At 42.6% G+C, this 16,231-nt stretch overlaps 1 protein-coding gene across 4 annotated transcripts in view; it reads left to right on the forward strand.

The window, feature by feature from the left end:
- The first annotated feature begins 1,698 nt into the window (after positions 1 to 1,698).
- Positions 1,699 to 16,231, forward strand: part of STX11 (syntaxin 11) — a 48,330-nt gene continuing 33,797 nt past the window's right edge. The window contains exon 1 of one of the 4 annotated variants that reach the window (XR_012800977.1): positions 1,699 to 2,021. The gene's annotated coding sequence lies outside the window, so the exon portion shown is untranslated. The remainder of the gene's footprint in view (positions 2,022 to 16,231) is intronic. The other 3 variants (XM_075596589.1, XM_075596590.1, XM_075596588.1) reach the window with 3 other exon arrangements.

Raw genomic sequence — 16,231 nt, forward strand, 5'->3', positions numbered from 1 at the left:
CAGTCACTGTCAACCACCCAGTCACTGCCTCCCACCCAAGTGTCCCTGGCCCCCTCCTTCCACCCACCCACCCAAGTGTCCCTGGCCCCCTCCTCCCACCCACCCACATCCGTCATTGCCTGTAATTCACTGTTTGTGTCTGTGTGCGTATAGGGGAGAGCGAGTGTGTGTGTATCTGTGTGTGTGTGTGTGTGTGTGTGTGTGTGTGTGTGTGTGTATCAGTATCAGTGTGTGTGTATCAGTATCAGTGTGTGTGTATCAGTATCAGTGTGTGTGTGTATCAGTATCAGTGTGTGTATCAGTGGCTGTGTGTGTGTGTGTATCAGTGGCTGTGTGTGTGTGTGTGTGTATCAGTGGCTGTGTGTGTGTGTGTGTGTGTATCAGTGTGTGTGTGTGTATCAGTGTGTGTGTGTGTGTGTGTGTGTGTGTGTGTGTGTGTGTGTGTGTGTGTGTGTGTGTGTGTGTGTGTAGCAGTGTCTGTGTGTAGCAGTGTCTGTGTGTAGCAGTGTCTGTGTGTAGCAGTGTGTGTGTGTGTGTGTAGCAGTGTCTCTGTGTGGCTGCGTGTGTGTCACTGGCTGAGTGTATCAGTGCGTGTCTGTCAGTGGCTGTGTGTCTGTCAGTGGCTGCGTGCGTGTGTGTGTGTATCAGTGGCTGTGTGTGTGTCTGTGCAGGCCCTATAGGCCAGTATAGGCGATAACATTTTTAGTGGGTCACGAAGGAGAAGTTAAAAAATAACCGGGTCACGGAAAAAAAAGTTTGGGAAACCCTGTTCTAGGGGAACAAAAGCTGCATCTTAACATGAATTTTATTCTAAAATAAATTCAGTGATGTTGCTGCCTTTCCCTGACACACTGAATTATCTTCCATTGAATGCCAAGTGCTAAATTCTTATCACCTAATCATAACTTGTTTGAATTATTTCCTTTTTATTTCTACCCTATTTTTATGTTTAGAAATAAGTCCTCAAAGACTTAGAGGAGGCTTATGATGCACAAAGTCTTTTTTTTTGTTTGTTTGCTGATTCATTAGATATTTCCTTAATTCTCAGACCTGTCAGATAAATGTTACCCTGGATGCAGAATCTGATACATACATAGTGTGTCTGCACAATTCCTTCCCATCTCGGCAAATTGCTCCATATGATCATTGTACTGTAGGCGTAGCTCATGTACAGGCATAACATGTGCACATTGTACATAATAATGAATACATTGTAAACCTATAATCATAGATATCTCTAAACCCTTCACAGCCAGAGGAGACTGCAATGCTTTGCAGAATAATACATTACAGGCCTGTCTCGTAGCATAGAGGTAAATCTACCTTCTGTTACATTAATTTCAGAACATATACAGTATAACAGTGTCTGAGAATACAATGCAGAATAGAAACTAACTACTTTTTTTGCAGGTATTCATTATTTTATTTGCGTGTCGCCAACAATGCCCTCGGCGCTTTACAAAATGAAAATTCATGGAGAATAAACTACAAAACAGTGGAGAGCAACAAGAGACAACATAAGAAGGAGATAATGTCCCAAGGAGTTTACAATCTGAGTGATATAATGGGAGAGACAGGATTTGCACCTCTAGAGAGGCACTAAATGTTGAACTGAGTATAGGGTCAAATCAATGAAACCTCTGATGTCATAAAAGTCCCACGCAGCCCTAGATAGAAGCACCTCCTGCTTTCTCACATGCATTTCAACTCATGCGGCTGCTTCCTCCTCTGACACTATATCACCTCCCACCTGGCTGGGGGAACAAGAGCCTTCCTATCTTTCACTGTGTTCGAAAAGGGGAAGCGAAACATTTCTTATGCTATTTGTGTCTTATGCTATTTGTGGAAGATGTGCGGTGTCCAGAAGATGGGTAGGAGTTTGACCCTATGAGCTGATTGTGCTGTCACCTCCTGAGAAGGGGGAAGAGACTGTCAGTTCTGTTTGGTATTTCTTCACAGGATTAATTAAGCGCACAGATGCAGAGCAAGAGATCACAGAGACTAACCACCCCGCTTGCAAAGTAAGTGCGTGCTCTTGTTTACTGTTTAACTCTCTTGCTGCCGGGGGAACTGCAACACATTGCAGTGTGTCAGCGAAGGGGTTACGCCACATTATGAATATGTTTATTATTTGGTGGACGTTTTGCTATTTACAAGTGATAAGTGGTCAACTCAATCTGGACTACCAGAGACGAGCTCAGGCAAAACTATTGTTGTAGCTTTTATTACTTATATGAGCCATTAGTGCCTCCTAGATAAATACTAGGAGGTCGGTAATATAAATCAGACGGGCAAAGGGGACGGGAGGTTCCTAAAACGTTACAGCTCTCTGTTTATGTCTCTGCTACAATAAGTTGATACCTAAATTCAAATGCATGTTCAAGAAGTCTCAACGACGTGTGTACGACACACTTGGCTGCGTCTCCGCTGGTGCTGAGTGTGCTGTGCGCTCGGCGCTTGACGCTTTTTCTACTTGTAATGTAGACATCCCCGCTCACGCGGTGCGCAGGCACACACGCTCTCCCAAGTTGGGTGCTTGAGGAGACAAAAAAAAGAGACTTTCAAGCGCACTCAACATACCCCCTCCACCCCCCCCCCCCCCCCTCCCGCTTGAGAAATTGACAGGACACCCGGCGCTGATGCATAGAGTTGATGAGGTCACCGCTCTCAAGCATGAGCGCGGTCAGCGCCAGCGGGGACGCCGCCTTATTTGTCTCGTGAAATATATGACCTTGGTGCAATATAGCAGCCTTAAGTGTACATTGGATATACCAAGTACCCCACTGAGTTGATTTGGAAGCTAGAGTTGAGGCAATAAGGTGTACAGTGAGTGTACTGCATTCCTATTCCATCCCAAGTCTTGAGGAATGCTAGGTTTTCGGAGTAACACTGGAATGCACATACCTAGTATAGGTGTCGGGTATGACTAGTTCTCTAAAAACACCAGAAACTCTTGGGGATTCTGCAAATGTGACAAATTGTAACATGTCGTCACCTGATTCTCATTCCCAGGGCTTAGATTTCCCTTACGCAAACCTCAAATGAGTTGGTCCCTGTAAATCTTGAACTGACGTGCAGAAGCGTATAAGTAATGTTAAATGGTTATGCGCTGTTTCAGTCTTTTGCTGTGTATTTTCATGAACAAGGCAGAAATTTAAAAAATCTGTCTGTACGCCCTATTGCGAAACTGGCGTCTACTAAATAAATTACCTTCCTGGATTATGTTCATTTTGTAGATTTAAAGCGGCAGTCCATGTGGATTTAGTTTCTAAGAGATATCTTCTTGCCTTTTCCAAAACTGTTTTTTATTTAATTTTTTTTAATCTGATGCTCCGTTCAGGATATAAGTGTTTAGGGGGTTAAAATGGAGCTCTCCCCAGAGCCCACTGCAGTCTAAAGGTTACCATGGTAACCTCAGAAGCTATAGGTGAAAGGGATTTCTAATAGGCCATGCTTGGGGCAAAACACTAATATTATACAAGTTAAACTCATACAGACATGGGGGAGGGATTGCTGATTTTAAAGACCAGAATAGCTACTTTTAAATATTGTGACTTTACTTTTCCGGGAAAGTACTTTGTTAAAGTGCTTATTTCACACTGTGTGGTAGATGTGTCATCTCGGTTAAAAGGGCTGTCCCATGTAGCAAGCAACACAAGTAGGTATGTAACAACTTTTAAATGGAATTTGCTTGCATAGAAATATTTAATTGTGCTTAAAAACATGTTAGCGGTAAACAATGAATGCATTTTTATATTCTCATTAAGTCCTCCAGAATGTGTGGGAGATCTTGTGTCTAGTGTCAAATTGATCATGAAAGAATTTAGCTAAAGATTTGAAAACCCCTTAAAAAAAAAAAAAAAAAAAAACTGGTTACCACGGAGATGAGGACATTTAAAAAAATGTAAATAAAGTTGTTTTTTTTAAAATACAGCAATCACCTTCGTTTAATCCACTAAACCAGGGGTTCTCAACTTCAGTCCTCAAGACTGACCCGCCCGCTGGTTTTCAGGATATCCCTGCTTCAGCACAGCTGGCTTAGGGCTATTATATAGTGTGTGTGTGTGTGTGTGTGTGTGTGTGTGTGTGTGTGTGTGCGTGCGTGCGTGCGTGCGTGCGTGCGTGTGTGTGTGTATTTAAAAAAAACATTAGTAAAAAGAAAAAATGTATTAACTTGTGCAGACACACAAATACATACACACACACACACACACACATATATACATACACATGCATAATATATACACACACACACATACTGTATACATACATCGAACACAGGCAGCGGCGCGAAAAGATGAATTTCCTCATCTTCGCCGCTGTCTGTCGGCTCCCCTTTCCCTGCCGTGCGCACGCGCAGCCCTAAAATTCCGCGCGCACGGCGTAGCACGCGCACGGCACTATAGAACGTGCCTAAGGCTGCGGCTCCGCTACCGCTGACCGCGCTCATGCTTAAGAGCGGTGACGTAACCAGCTCTCCGTGTATGAGCGCCGGGTGTCCTTGCTATTTCGGAGCCTGCTTCAGCACAGGTGGTGCAGTCGAAGGCTGTGCCACTGATTGAGCCACCTGTGCAGAAGCAGGGATATCCTGTGCAAACCTGACCTGTTGGGGGGGGAGCTTGAGGACTGGATTTGGGAATTAAACAAATCACTGTAATTAGTTTGTTTTACTGCTTTGTGCGACTGAACCCGTGAATGTTTGTAAGGGTGTTTCAGCAAAAAACTGAAGATAATATCTATTTATTTACTTAAGACCGCCCTATTCTTCTGTATGTTGCAGGCTACTCAATTCTTATTTAAGACCAATAAAAGTGACCTACCACTTGTAAAGGTTACACATGCAGTGTTAAAAAAAAGATATATATTTTTTTTTAGCAGGTTTGATTTTAAATGGTTGAGACTAAACGCAGGTAAAGTGACAATAGTGCATATTTTGCTCAAGAGATCTACTTCCCTCTTTAACCCCATTGCGTAGTGCAGGTGCACCTTGCCTTTCTGAAATAAAAATGTTTTCTTTTTCTTTTGGAAACAATAGCCACTGACTAGTTTGAGCTCACCAGGAATACGCCCATTCTGTCCTCATTGTGTATACCATTCTTTATAGAGAATAGTCTTAAGGAAAGTATAATGGGATTTATGATCTAATCTTGTAACTGGCTGTTTTTGCCCATTTATGGCATTTTTTTTTTAAATTTATTTTATTTTTTTAATACCTTTTATTGGTTTTAGAACAGATTCTGTAATCATATAACAATGAGTTCACACAAAGAAGAGAGGGGGAGGGAGCTACAGAAAGGAGAAAATAAAAGGGAGGGAGGGATCCAGGAGTTCTCAACTCAGATCATTGGTACGTTGTACACTGGTTTGACATGACAAAGATATATATATATATATATATATATATATATATATATATATATATATATATATATATATATATATATATATATATATATATATATGCGCATTACGACTACGAGATAGCAATATCAGGACTGGCTGATTTTTCCCTTCCGTGGAGCCATCGGGCCTATTCACCACAGCAAATTAATCAAAAAGCAAACGAGTAGGTAGCAAAGGTGAAAGCAGATTAGTTTTGCCGTTATAAATCTGTCTTCTTTCCAAACTCGGGGTACTTCACCAGATTAACAAGAACACCTTCAGATTTAGCAAAGGCCCTGGTTTGTTCTTTTACATTTTCCAATGAGCCCTAACCATATTAACAATAACAGTATTTTATCAAGATGGCTTAGGAGAGACTTGGGCTTGGTTGGTACCTTTGTCATCATTGTGAATGTTCCTGGAAGTATTAGCGATACCAGGAATTACCAAGTCACAAGTTGAAGACAAATAAGGGTATTACACCCTGATCCGACATTAACCCAGACATAAACACACCTGCTCTCACCCACGCCTCCCTGCCATCTCCTCCTATGCAAATGGTGTAAACCTTCTGATTTAATCCTGACCAACCTTAAAACTTGCTCCACAAATTAAGCATCCCAATACCCTACACTCATGGTTATTGTCCCACAGCCACAGTCACTCCTACCACCCTTTGTGGCTAAGCACTGCCATCTACAGCACTTATTCCCTCACCTGCTGTCTCTGTAAATCTCCCATCATACCACTTAGATTGTAAGCTCTTCGGGTCATGGATTTCCTTTCCTATTGTCTGATCTTGCTGCACTCCATCTATTATTATAATTTCCTGTACTGTATTCTTTGTGAAGCGCTGAGTACACTTTTGGCGCTACCTCTGATGCGGGAGGCGAACGCGGAGGTCGGGGGGCCCACCCCCTTGACTCCGGTGGGGGTGGCGAGATTGCGGGCAGGAGGAGAGGCGACCGGGTCGCCGGAGGTCCGTGGCGGCTCCCTACACAGGGCGCCGCCATCTTGAATGTGTGCAGTGATGTCAGAGTGCGGCAGCCATTAGAGAGCCTTGCGCATGCCCACTAGTGAGGGTGCCTGGCGGCCATTACATGAGGACCGACGTGGGGGAACTACAGCCCCCAGAAGGCTATGGGATAAGGCCCCACATGATGCCACACAGCCAATAGGGCTGCAGCAATCCCCTGCGCCCTGATATTTATACATTTGGCGTGCTGAGGAAGAGAAGTCAGTCGGTGCTGGGACAAGGACAGGGTAGGAGGTAGGTGCAGGGGTCTGTGACCCTCTGCACTAGGCCAGATTCCCCCCTAGGCCCCAGCTAGGCCCGGACTCATGCACTACGATTGTGGCTGCTACAGGGACAGGCCCTTAGGTAGGGACCCTGCCCCATTAGCTATTTGATAAGCCAGGGACACAGCTGCAAGCTGCGCGGCCCTGACTAGGGTGGTCTGGGACCAGATCACCAGGACGAGAGAGAGAGACTATCTGCGTGTGGGATCACTCTGCAGGACACCACCCCATGCGGAGGTTGGCTTGTCGCAGAGCACATCGCTGGCTCGGCGGATCCTTCCCGTTATCTATTTGGCGCGCCCGTGTGCTGGAGCACCCGGCAGGTACCTTTTATCCTACAAGTGCACCAACAGTATACACACATCATAGTGGCAGCGCTGACCACATATAAGGGTGGGGCAGTTATCCTTGTGGACACCAGGGTGGTTGGGTACCCGAGGGCCCCTTAGGTACGGTGGACACGGTGTGGGTTACACGGTGGTGGGATAAGGCCCTGCATGGTGAAGGTATAGCTGTAACCAGTAGTGCTACTATTTTTATTGTCTGCCGTTTATCTGTTTATCTACATATTCCTAGTAAAAGGTTATCATTATATGCCTTGTGTTATTATTTTATGTTCCTGTGCGGGGTTATTCCATCTAGTTAGGATCCTGCGCAGGTGGAGGCGCTGTTACCTATCGAATCAGGTACACACCAGGCTCCCAGCGGCGGAGGTTCAGGTCTCCGGTGAGCCACATGTAAAGCACCACATACACCGTAGACGCCTTATCTCTCAAAGGGTGAGGGAAAGTGCGCTACATATAAATAAAGATATACAGGCATACCCCGCATTAACGTACGCAATGGGACCGGAGCATGTATGTAAAGCGAAAATGTACTTAAAGTGAAGCACTCCCTTTTTCCCACTTATCGATGCATGTACGGTACTGCAATCGTCATATACGTGCATAACTGATGTAAATAACGCATTTGTAACAGGCTCGATAGTCTCCCCGCTTGCGCACAGCTTCGGTACAGGTAGGGAGCCGGTATTGATGTTCAGGACGTGCTGACAGGCGCATGCGCGAGCTGCCGTTTGCCTATTGAGCAATATGTCCTTACTCGCGAGTGTACTTAAAGTGAGTGTCCTTAAACCGGGGTATGCCTGTACAATACAATGAACTGCCTTTGACTTGAATGGGGTGTGATACTCTGCATCAAGGCTTGTTAAATTCCAAGAATTGAATTAAAGAGGCATGTTGAAATGTGTGGCTTGTTCAACATTGCACCCACAAACATGTTTTCAAATGTTGTTGTGCTTGTACAAATATTACTGTCTTTTAACACTCACTTAATATCACGTACGGGCTAATTTTAGATTAGCCGAAGTGGCAAGATCGGCAATTTTTGTCCTAAACTCCACATTGAAGGCCTGACCGACTACTTCAGCTTATCTACAATTAGCCTCTTTGGCCTATATTACTAAATTGTGCTATTGTATATGAAGCTTACTGTCACCGGAAGTGGCCCATTTAATGGAATAAGCTATAAAATGTTTTCTGGCAACAGAATGGTGTTTTCCAGAATAGCACCACCTAGTAAGTGTGCAGACATATCCACTTTTACTGATTTATTTTATTTATAAAATGTGTTACTATGAAATAATGCATTGAGAGTGACCTCTCGTTTTTCAGTATGTCCTGAGTCCAGAGTTATGATGACAATATATACTATCCTAAACTCAGTGAGACAGGAGAGACATAATTATATGTTGTTATGGGAAAGAGACGTGGGTTACAAAATCTCGGTGGAAGACTGGAAAGATATCTGGGTGGTGGCTGCTCACTCATCGATATGCACGACAATTAAGGAAAACAGATACAAAATCCTTATGAACAATAACAGCCACTCGTAGCTCAAGGAACCACACAAAGGTACTTGAATTATCAAAAGTCATGTAATATGTTAAATTTGTTATATGTTCTGTGAGTGCTATCAGTAGCAATGAAGATGCAGGTATGTACAAATGATAAGGATATCCCCAGCGGTTGATATTAGGAGATAAAGACTTGGACTGTAGAAAGGAATGAGCCTAAGGGCTCGTTGGAACAACTGGTAGGGCTATGCACTACAGAGGAAAAGTGAATTACCTCTGAAGCCCCGGTCCACGTGGAAGTTTGTCCTCCGTCTCAGAAGTCACGGTGAGGAGTATGGCGGCTCCGTGTGTAGCACCGTCTCTGTGCAACCTGGCTGTATGAATATGGTATTGCGAAGCCTGCAAAGCTACTGCGCGTCGCTCCAATCAAAAGGCAGGAAACAATGAAACAGTGGAGGATTGGTGCCGAAGCCATTGCCATTGGCGAAACGCATAGGAGGAGGAGTTTCCAGTGGGTCATGTTTGATTTGGGAGAGTGTGCACTAATCCCGTGTGCCCCCTGAAACTTAGCAGCTAGACGACCAGCTTGAACTACTTGGACGTAAGCCGCACTTCAGTTCCAGTATCAATGTGCGGTATAGAGCTTGAGCGTCATACCGGTTGAGACGCTAGAGACTGGTAGCCTGACGTCATATCCTGTGAGCAATGAGAGGAGTCAGCCAGCATCAGCCAGCCGCATGAGTAAGAAGCATGGAAGCAAGGGAGCAAGCCGACTGAGGAAAACTCCTGAGGAGACGCACCCCAGCTGAGCAGCAGAAAAAACGCAGTATTCATTCAGCAAGCTGAGATCCACTTAATATCCTTTTAAGATCACAGGCTCACTTGGAAGAGACGCTACAGACTACATCACTATACCTGGCACATCGGCAACAGTCACAAGCAGGCAAAACTTTCGACTTTCATTTTAATTGTGTGAATTCTATTGTCGTTGTTTTTGCAGTACTTTATAAACAAAATTTCCATTGCCAAATTTTTGCGCTTTTTTTTCCTTATTGAAATACCCACTAATCCTCCGCTGTTTCATAAAATTCTTATGAGTTGGTATTTGACCCCGGGTACTCTAGCCCAGGTTTATAGGGAACAAGCGCTCAGTGCTGGAGAGGATGTGGCCATAAAGAAACCCTTTCCCATATATTCTGGTCATGTCCACTGATTGTATCCTTTTGGGATAAAATAAGACATCTGATTAAACAAGCAGTTGAAATTGATATCCCAAGAGATCCACTGAATAATACTTGGTAAGCCTATCCCAGATGTACCTTGTAGGATCAATAAGCTGATTGATCATTTGCTGACCGCAGCACGCTGTACTATTGCCCGGCAATGGAAGCAAATTCCGCCTCCCCCACTCCACGTTTTTAAAGACTTAAGTGAGGCATGTAATGAAAATGGAAAAGTTGGCAGCAATCTTAGACAATTCCTTGCACAGATGTTTAAAAATATGGCTCCCCTGGAAATCAATAATCCCAGATGAATAGTCCTCAGAGCAGCAGTTGGGTATCTATAAGAGGGGAGGAATAAAAAGGCTTCTCAATTTAATAAGGAGCCTAATGGTGGATGTTGCCTTGATATTTACAAATCCATATCAGACTAATTTAGACTTTTATTTTTCAGAAATAATTGTAAGATTACTTATTCCACTGTTTACCCTCCCCCCCTCCCCACCTCGCCTTCTTTTTATATTTTTGTACCCTTACCCATACCCCTCTTTCAAAAAATAAAAACAGTTTTGAGGGGGAAAAAATGTAATTCAGAGTTGTAGCATACAGAACTGATTTTTTTTTTTTTTAAAGCACACGTAGGATGTTGCTTGGTCTGCAGCTTTAAGCAACTGGTATGGAATTACCATCTTGGCATATTGTAGGTGCTGTGGGTTTAAATTAATTTTTTTTAGATGGGGTTTTTTTTGGAGGGGGGGTGTCAACTTTTTTTTTTGTCCAGTTGGATTGGGATACTTAACATCCTGAATTTGCTGAATCAATCCTGTCAACCTCTTAAGATATTTCAGGAGAAGCCTCAGCAGTACAGCTTTTAACAGTGGTTAAAGCTGTACTTTTTATGTGGCGCCCAGTGGAACCTTCTCTTATCTGCAACTTGAAATGTTTGTTCTCAGTGGGCGAATGGCCCTCCCTACATATTGGAGTCCACATATTGTGGTCACCAAAAAACTGACACATTTATTTCTAACATTACCGGAAATTCGTTTGAAATTATTACTTTTCATCAATTGCAGAAGTACGAATGTCGTCCACGTTCTCATGTGCCCATGTGGGCTCCAATATGTAGGAAGGACCATTCACCCACTGAGAATAAGAATTCTGGAGCATATCAGAAACATTTCTTTGAGCATTGAAAACCATAGTGTGCCCCTCCATTTCAAGAAGTACCACAATTCAGATCCAAAGGGCCTAACCTATTTAGGTATCGAGCAAGTTTTGCCCTATTGGAGGGGCGGTAACAGACTTCTCCTATTATCCCAAAGAGAATCATACTGGATCTACAAACTAAGAACACTACAACCTAGAGGATTGAATGTGGATTTTGATATTAATGCTTTTTAACATAAATTGTCTTTACTGTTGGGTCATCATTGTTATATTGTTCTTACACTATTCTAAATGCATCCCTATGACAGATATTGCCATACAATATCCCTTTGCTACTAGAACAAAGAGTATCCATTATATTGGATTTAGTACTATAAACATTTCTTGTAGACCCTTTCATCCATCGATCTATTGAATGTACTACAGCTCAAACCCCTTATAACGCTGTGCTTGGGGTCCAAAGAATCACATCGCATTATAAGCGGATCGCGTTAGAAATAATGTACAATTGTATGCATTGTACAAGAAAGTATTTAAGATACCAATAACCGTGTTGTACAGTATTCATAAATCCGAAAATTGGGAGCCAAGCTTGCATCGCGTTATAAGCGGATTCGCGTTGTAACTGATCGCATTATAACGGGGTTGAGCTGCACTACTATTATTATTACTACCATTATTATCAACATGTGCAATTAAGTCATTGATGTGATTAGGGATTCTATTACATATTTATGCTTTTTAAGTGATTTCTTACTGGTTTCGATTTGAATGGGTTATTATATATTATATAATTATTTATTTACCATGAGTTTCGTAGGCAGTATATTTTGCTGCCTTTATCTGTTTCTTTGTTAATGTGTGCTATTGGTTTTTTTGTGACGAGTTCTGGCATTCAGATAAGAATTTTATAGCCACATGCCCGTTCGGAGTCTGGTACCTATTCTCTACACACCTGTTACAAAGTAGTAGGTAGGAGACACTGCTCTCTCTATTCATGCCCATGCCTTGCGCTCGTGTTTAACGAGGCAAGCTGTCGATATTAGGACATTCTATCTGATGCTGATTGGCTGGACCCGGGTTGAAGGACGTGATGACGTCATGCGTTCCTAAAATGCAGACGCCAGCGAAGCTATCAGTTGAAAATGCATAACACAGTGACATCACTTTGCGCCCAAAAAACGGCTCGAATTTGGACTATTTTAAAGAGAGGACATTAGGGTTCAGGACTACTATGCCTCTTGAGGAAGTCCTATGTTGGACAAAACACGTAGGGCAACTCTAAAGGCAATAACAAGTTGAACAAGCAGAGGTGCTGTGGACGGCCACTGAGGACTTTTGAACCCCCAAATCCAGTGAATTTTTGTGGACGCCCACCACGGGGGTCTGCTGTAAGAAGGGTTTCTCCTGGACTTTAATCCGCCACTCCTTGACCCAAGGGGTCCCACTGCCTGCACTTGTTTATATACCTATAAGTGTTCATTGTTTTTACTATAATTTGTTATCAAGTTATCTGTGTTATCCCTGTGTCCTCTCCTTTGTCTCCATGGGAGAATCCTGCCCCACCAGTTGATGATCCACAACCTGAGTTGGTTACTCTGAACAACCGAAAGGCTTATGTTGCTCGCATAAAATGTGAGTAATATAATTTTTTACTGCTGCTGCTTCTTTCATGTGCTACTGTGCTACACTAATTTTTTTGGTATTATGTTTTCTTCTTTTTGCATACATACCTGGATGAGAGTGCTCTTCTGACTATAAGCATATGTAAAAACAAAAATGGGAAATTGAGCATAATGGACATGTAAATTGTGTTGTGCTGTTTTATTGTTCTGCTTAATTATGGATAAATATTTTCAAAGTGCCAATGTGAACAAACCAGCCAAGTTTCCAGCCAAAGCAGGAAAAAGCCAATTGCACAAATTAGTTCACCCTCATGTAACCCACCTGAAGACTTGCTACAGCAAGAAGAAACGGATATGGCCAGAAAAATTGCAGACAAAGTCTTGGGCTCGCTATTTTCTAAACTAGATTGCAGATTCTCAGATTTTAAAAGATGATCTTATAGAAATCAAACAGTACCAACTCCAGCAACAATCCAACATTACCGAGATTCAGCAAAAAGTCTCAAACACAAAAGATTCTCTGGACATTCAGATTCACAGACTTAAGAGCCTAACTGAAGAGAACATTGATCTCAAATCCAAACTGGATGATTTGGAAAATACGTGGATCGAGAAGAAGAAAAAATATTAGGATTTTAGGAATCCCTGAATCAACACAAGTCACAGATTTTGATCACGTTTGTCTCAACTGATTCCCCAAATCTGCTGGAAAATCGACATCCCTCATACACCTTTTCAGATCGAAATAGCCCATCATTTGGGGCCATAATGAACAGATGGAGATCCTCAAAGGACGAGACCGGTAATAGTGGCGTTTTTGGCTTTCAAAGATAAAATGTTCCACAGATCTGGCACACAAATTAAGAGAAGGATTCCAACAAGTCTGCTCAGAGTTAGACTAAAGCAATTTTTATTTGCTTCTACGCTACCTAGCACAACTTAAGCTATTCAGCAGACGGCCTAAAACTTCTTCTTTTTTTTTTTTATACCCAAAACAGCACACGAATACTTCACAGAACTCGCTAAAGACTACACTGCTCTACAAGATTATCTGGACCTAGATAAATGCACATGTAGCAGTGTTTCCCCCACCCTCTGGCTTACAGGATACTGAGGGGTCCGCCGATCGTAGTGGGGATATCAGGACAGGCTTCTGGGGCATTAGCTGGTTCAGACATGCGTAGTAGACGTCTCCAGCACCACAATTCAAATGCATCGATCTTTCGCCTATCTGCCTTTCCCAGAGTCCAGGTTTCGCAGCCGTACATTGCTATTGGGAAAACGATCGCACTGACCAATCTGCATTTAGTTGCCAAGCTGATGTCTTTACTCTTCCAGATGTTCTTCAGAATGAGCATTTCTTCGAAGTGCCAACCGTCTCTTAATCTCAGGGGTGCAGTCGCCATCGCGATCAATTTTGGAGCCAAGGAAGAGGAAATCTTTAACCACTTCAATTTCCCTATTACTGATCTTGATATTAACATTCACATTGTTTGCTGTTGTCATGATCTTTGTCTTCTTAATGTTCAGGTGCAATCCAACCTTCTCACTTTCTTCTTTGACTTTCATGATCAGATGTTCGAGATCCTTCTTGTTTTCAGCCAGCAGGGTGGTATCGTCAGCATATCGAAGGTTGTTGATGTTTCTGCCGCCTATTTTCACGCCAATCTGGGACTCGTCCAGGCTTCTGCGTACATGTTGAAAGCTGGTGGTGTCAAAATGCATCCTTGGCATGTGCCATTTCCGTCCAAAAATTACAGGAGACAAAATTGGAAAACATTTGTTAATTTAACCATGCCCATATCTGGTTCACTCTCCTTTGGCATCCCTGCCCACTAGTATAAAAAAAATATTTTATTTAAGAATTCCCTAAAAGCCTGGAAGATAATTAGAAGTTAAAATTGCACTCTAAGTACTTGTTGTGTGTGCATTCAGAAGGAACCGTTATTTTCTGGCAGGAAACATGCATGAGGCATACAAGGTTTGAGATAATGCTGGCCTAGTTTATATCTATAACATAGATAAATGTCAGGATATTTAAATTAAGTTCATCACCCTCAGAGTGCTTTCGGTCTTTTTCTAACAAAGGTGTGTGCATGTATTTGAAATATAAAACACTTCATTATTAACATATATCTGCTAGTTTTAAATTAATGTAATCTAAATTGGGTAGAATACTGAGGGGGGTGGTTCAGAATGGATTTTCTTTACCTCTTGTTACCAAACTATTCAAGGAGGCCAGAGAGGATGTTATTTGGAAAGATCTGCTAAATATGTAGATGGGGCATAGATTTTCCTGACCTGATAATGAGTCCCTGTATGGAGGTTATAATATTGTTGGAAGAAATGCACCCTCAGCGAATCTTTGAGAAGTGCAATTTAAATTCTTACAAAGGACTCTTGTCTCATTGTATATTTTCAGTAAAGTCAACCCAGATTCAAGTAGTACTTTTCCAAAATATAGGCACTTAAGGCTGCATTCATAGATGGGGAAGACGCGCTCCTCTGCGCTGATGCTGAGGCTCGTCTGCACAATCAGGAGCGATTGCATGAACTAGCAGACGAGCCAGCGTGCGCGATCGGGAGGCGGAGGGAGGCGGGGCACTGACTTCACTGTGCCAATAGCCCGACGTCATGTTGACGCTGCTTCGCTCTGAATGGAGGTTTTCAGCCGACAGCGCGCTCAGAAACAGGTTCTGCTGTCGGCTAAAAATCCCTGTGCCACAGCACGCCTGCGGACGCTCGCGGGAGCCCCCTCTCAAAACATCCTCATTGATGATGACGGGGCTCATCGCGTCTGCACGGCTCAGCGCTGACTGTCCTTCTATGGACTCAGCCTAAAGCAGACTTTCTGCATTGTACATAGCACTGTAGAAAAAAATTGGAGGGTAAAACAAAAAGCTATATCAATAGACTTTTGGGGAACAGTCCTAATTTGCCACATATGTCGATCCAATTGGGCAACACTTCTGTATGGTCAAATAACTCTCAAACTTCTAATAGATATCATTCTCTTTGTGGCAAGGAAAGTTTTGCTGACAAATTGGCTAACACCTAAACCACCCACTTGGTCAAGGTAATCAAATTATGTTTTGGACTATGTCTGTAGAAAGAATTAATGCTTCCTTGCAGAAATGGGAGCCTCTCATTCTGAAATTAACAGAAACTAGAGATTTGTTTTGTTTTTAAACCCTTTTGAATATACAAAGGAATTTTTAAAGGCATGGCTGAGACATGAATGGTAACATTCTTTCTCTTCTACTCTATATTATATTATGTATCTCAAAATTGGCCTCTCCTTCACTTTCAGTTGCTTTTTCATGACATGAGAGGTTGTAATAGGTTAATTTAAAAAAGTGTGTGTGTGCCGAGCACGCACGTTGTAAGTGTAACTTCTTAGCGTTTTGTCACTGAAATTGTCATTTGTTTTTTATGACTTTTTAGACTTTTGAGATTTTTTTTTCCAGCAGAAATGTCAAAATCTTTCATTTAATGAAAATCATATAAATCATATTACAATTTCAGTGACAAAATGCAAATAAGTTTGCGTTACAACGTGTCATTTATTAAATTTTTGCTATTTTGCACTTCTATGTTTGTATTCCGGGGGGCCGGGGGGCAGTGTGTGTGTGTCTGTGTCTGTGTTCACCCCCCACCACCTTTGCCTGTGCGTATGCGCTGAT

Source organism: Ascaphus truei, chromosome 4 (assembly GCF_040206685.1).
Source record: "Ascaphus truei isolate aAscTru1 chromosome 4, aAscTru1.hap1, whole genome shotgun sequence".
Taxonomy (NCBI): Eukaryota; Metazoa; Chordata; class Amphibia; order Anura; family Ascaphidae; genus Ascaphus; species Ascaphus truei.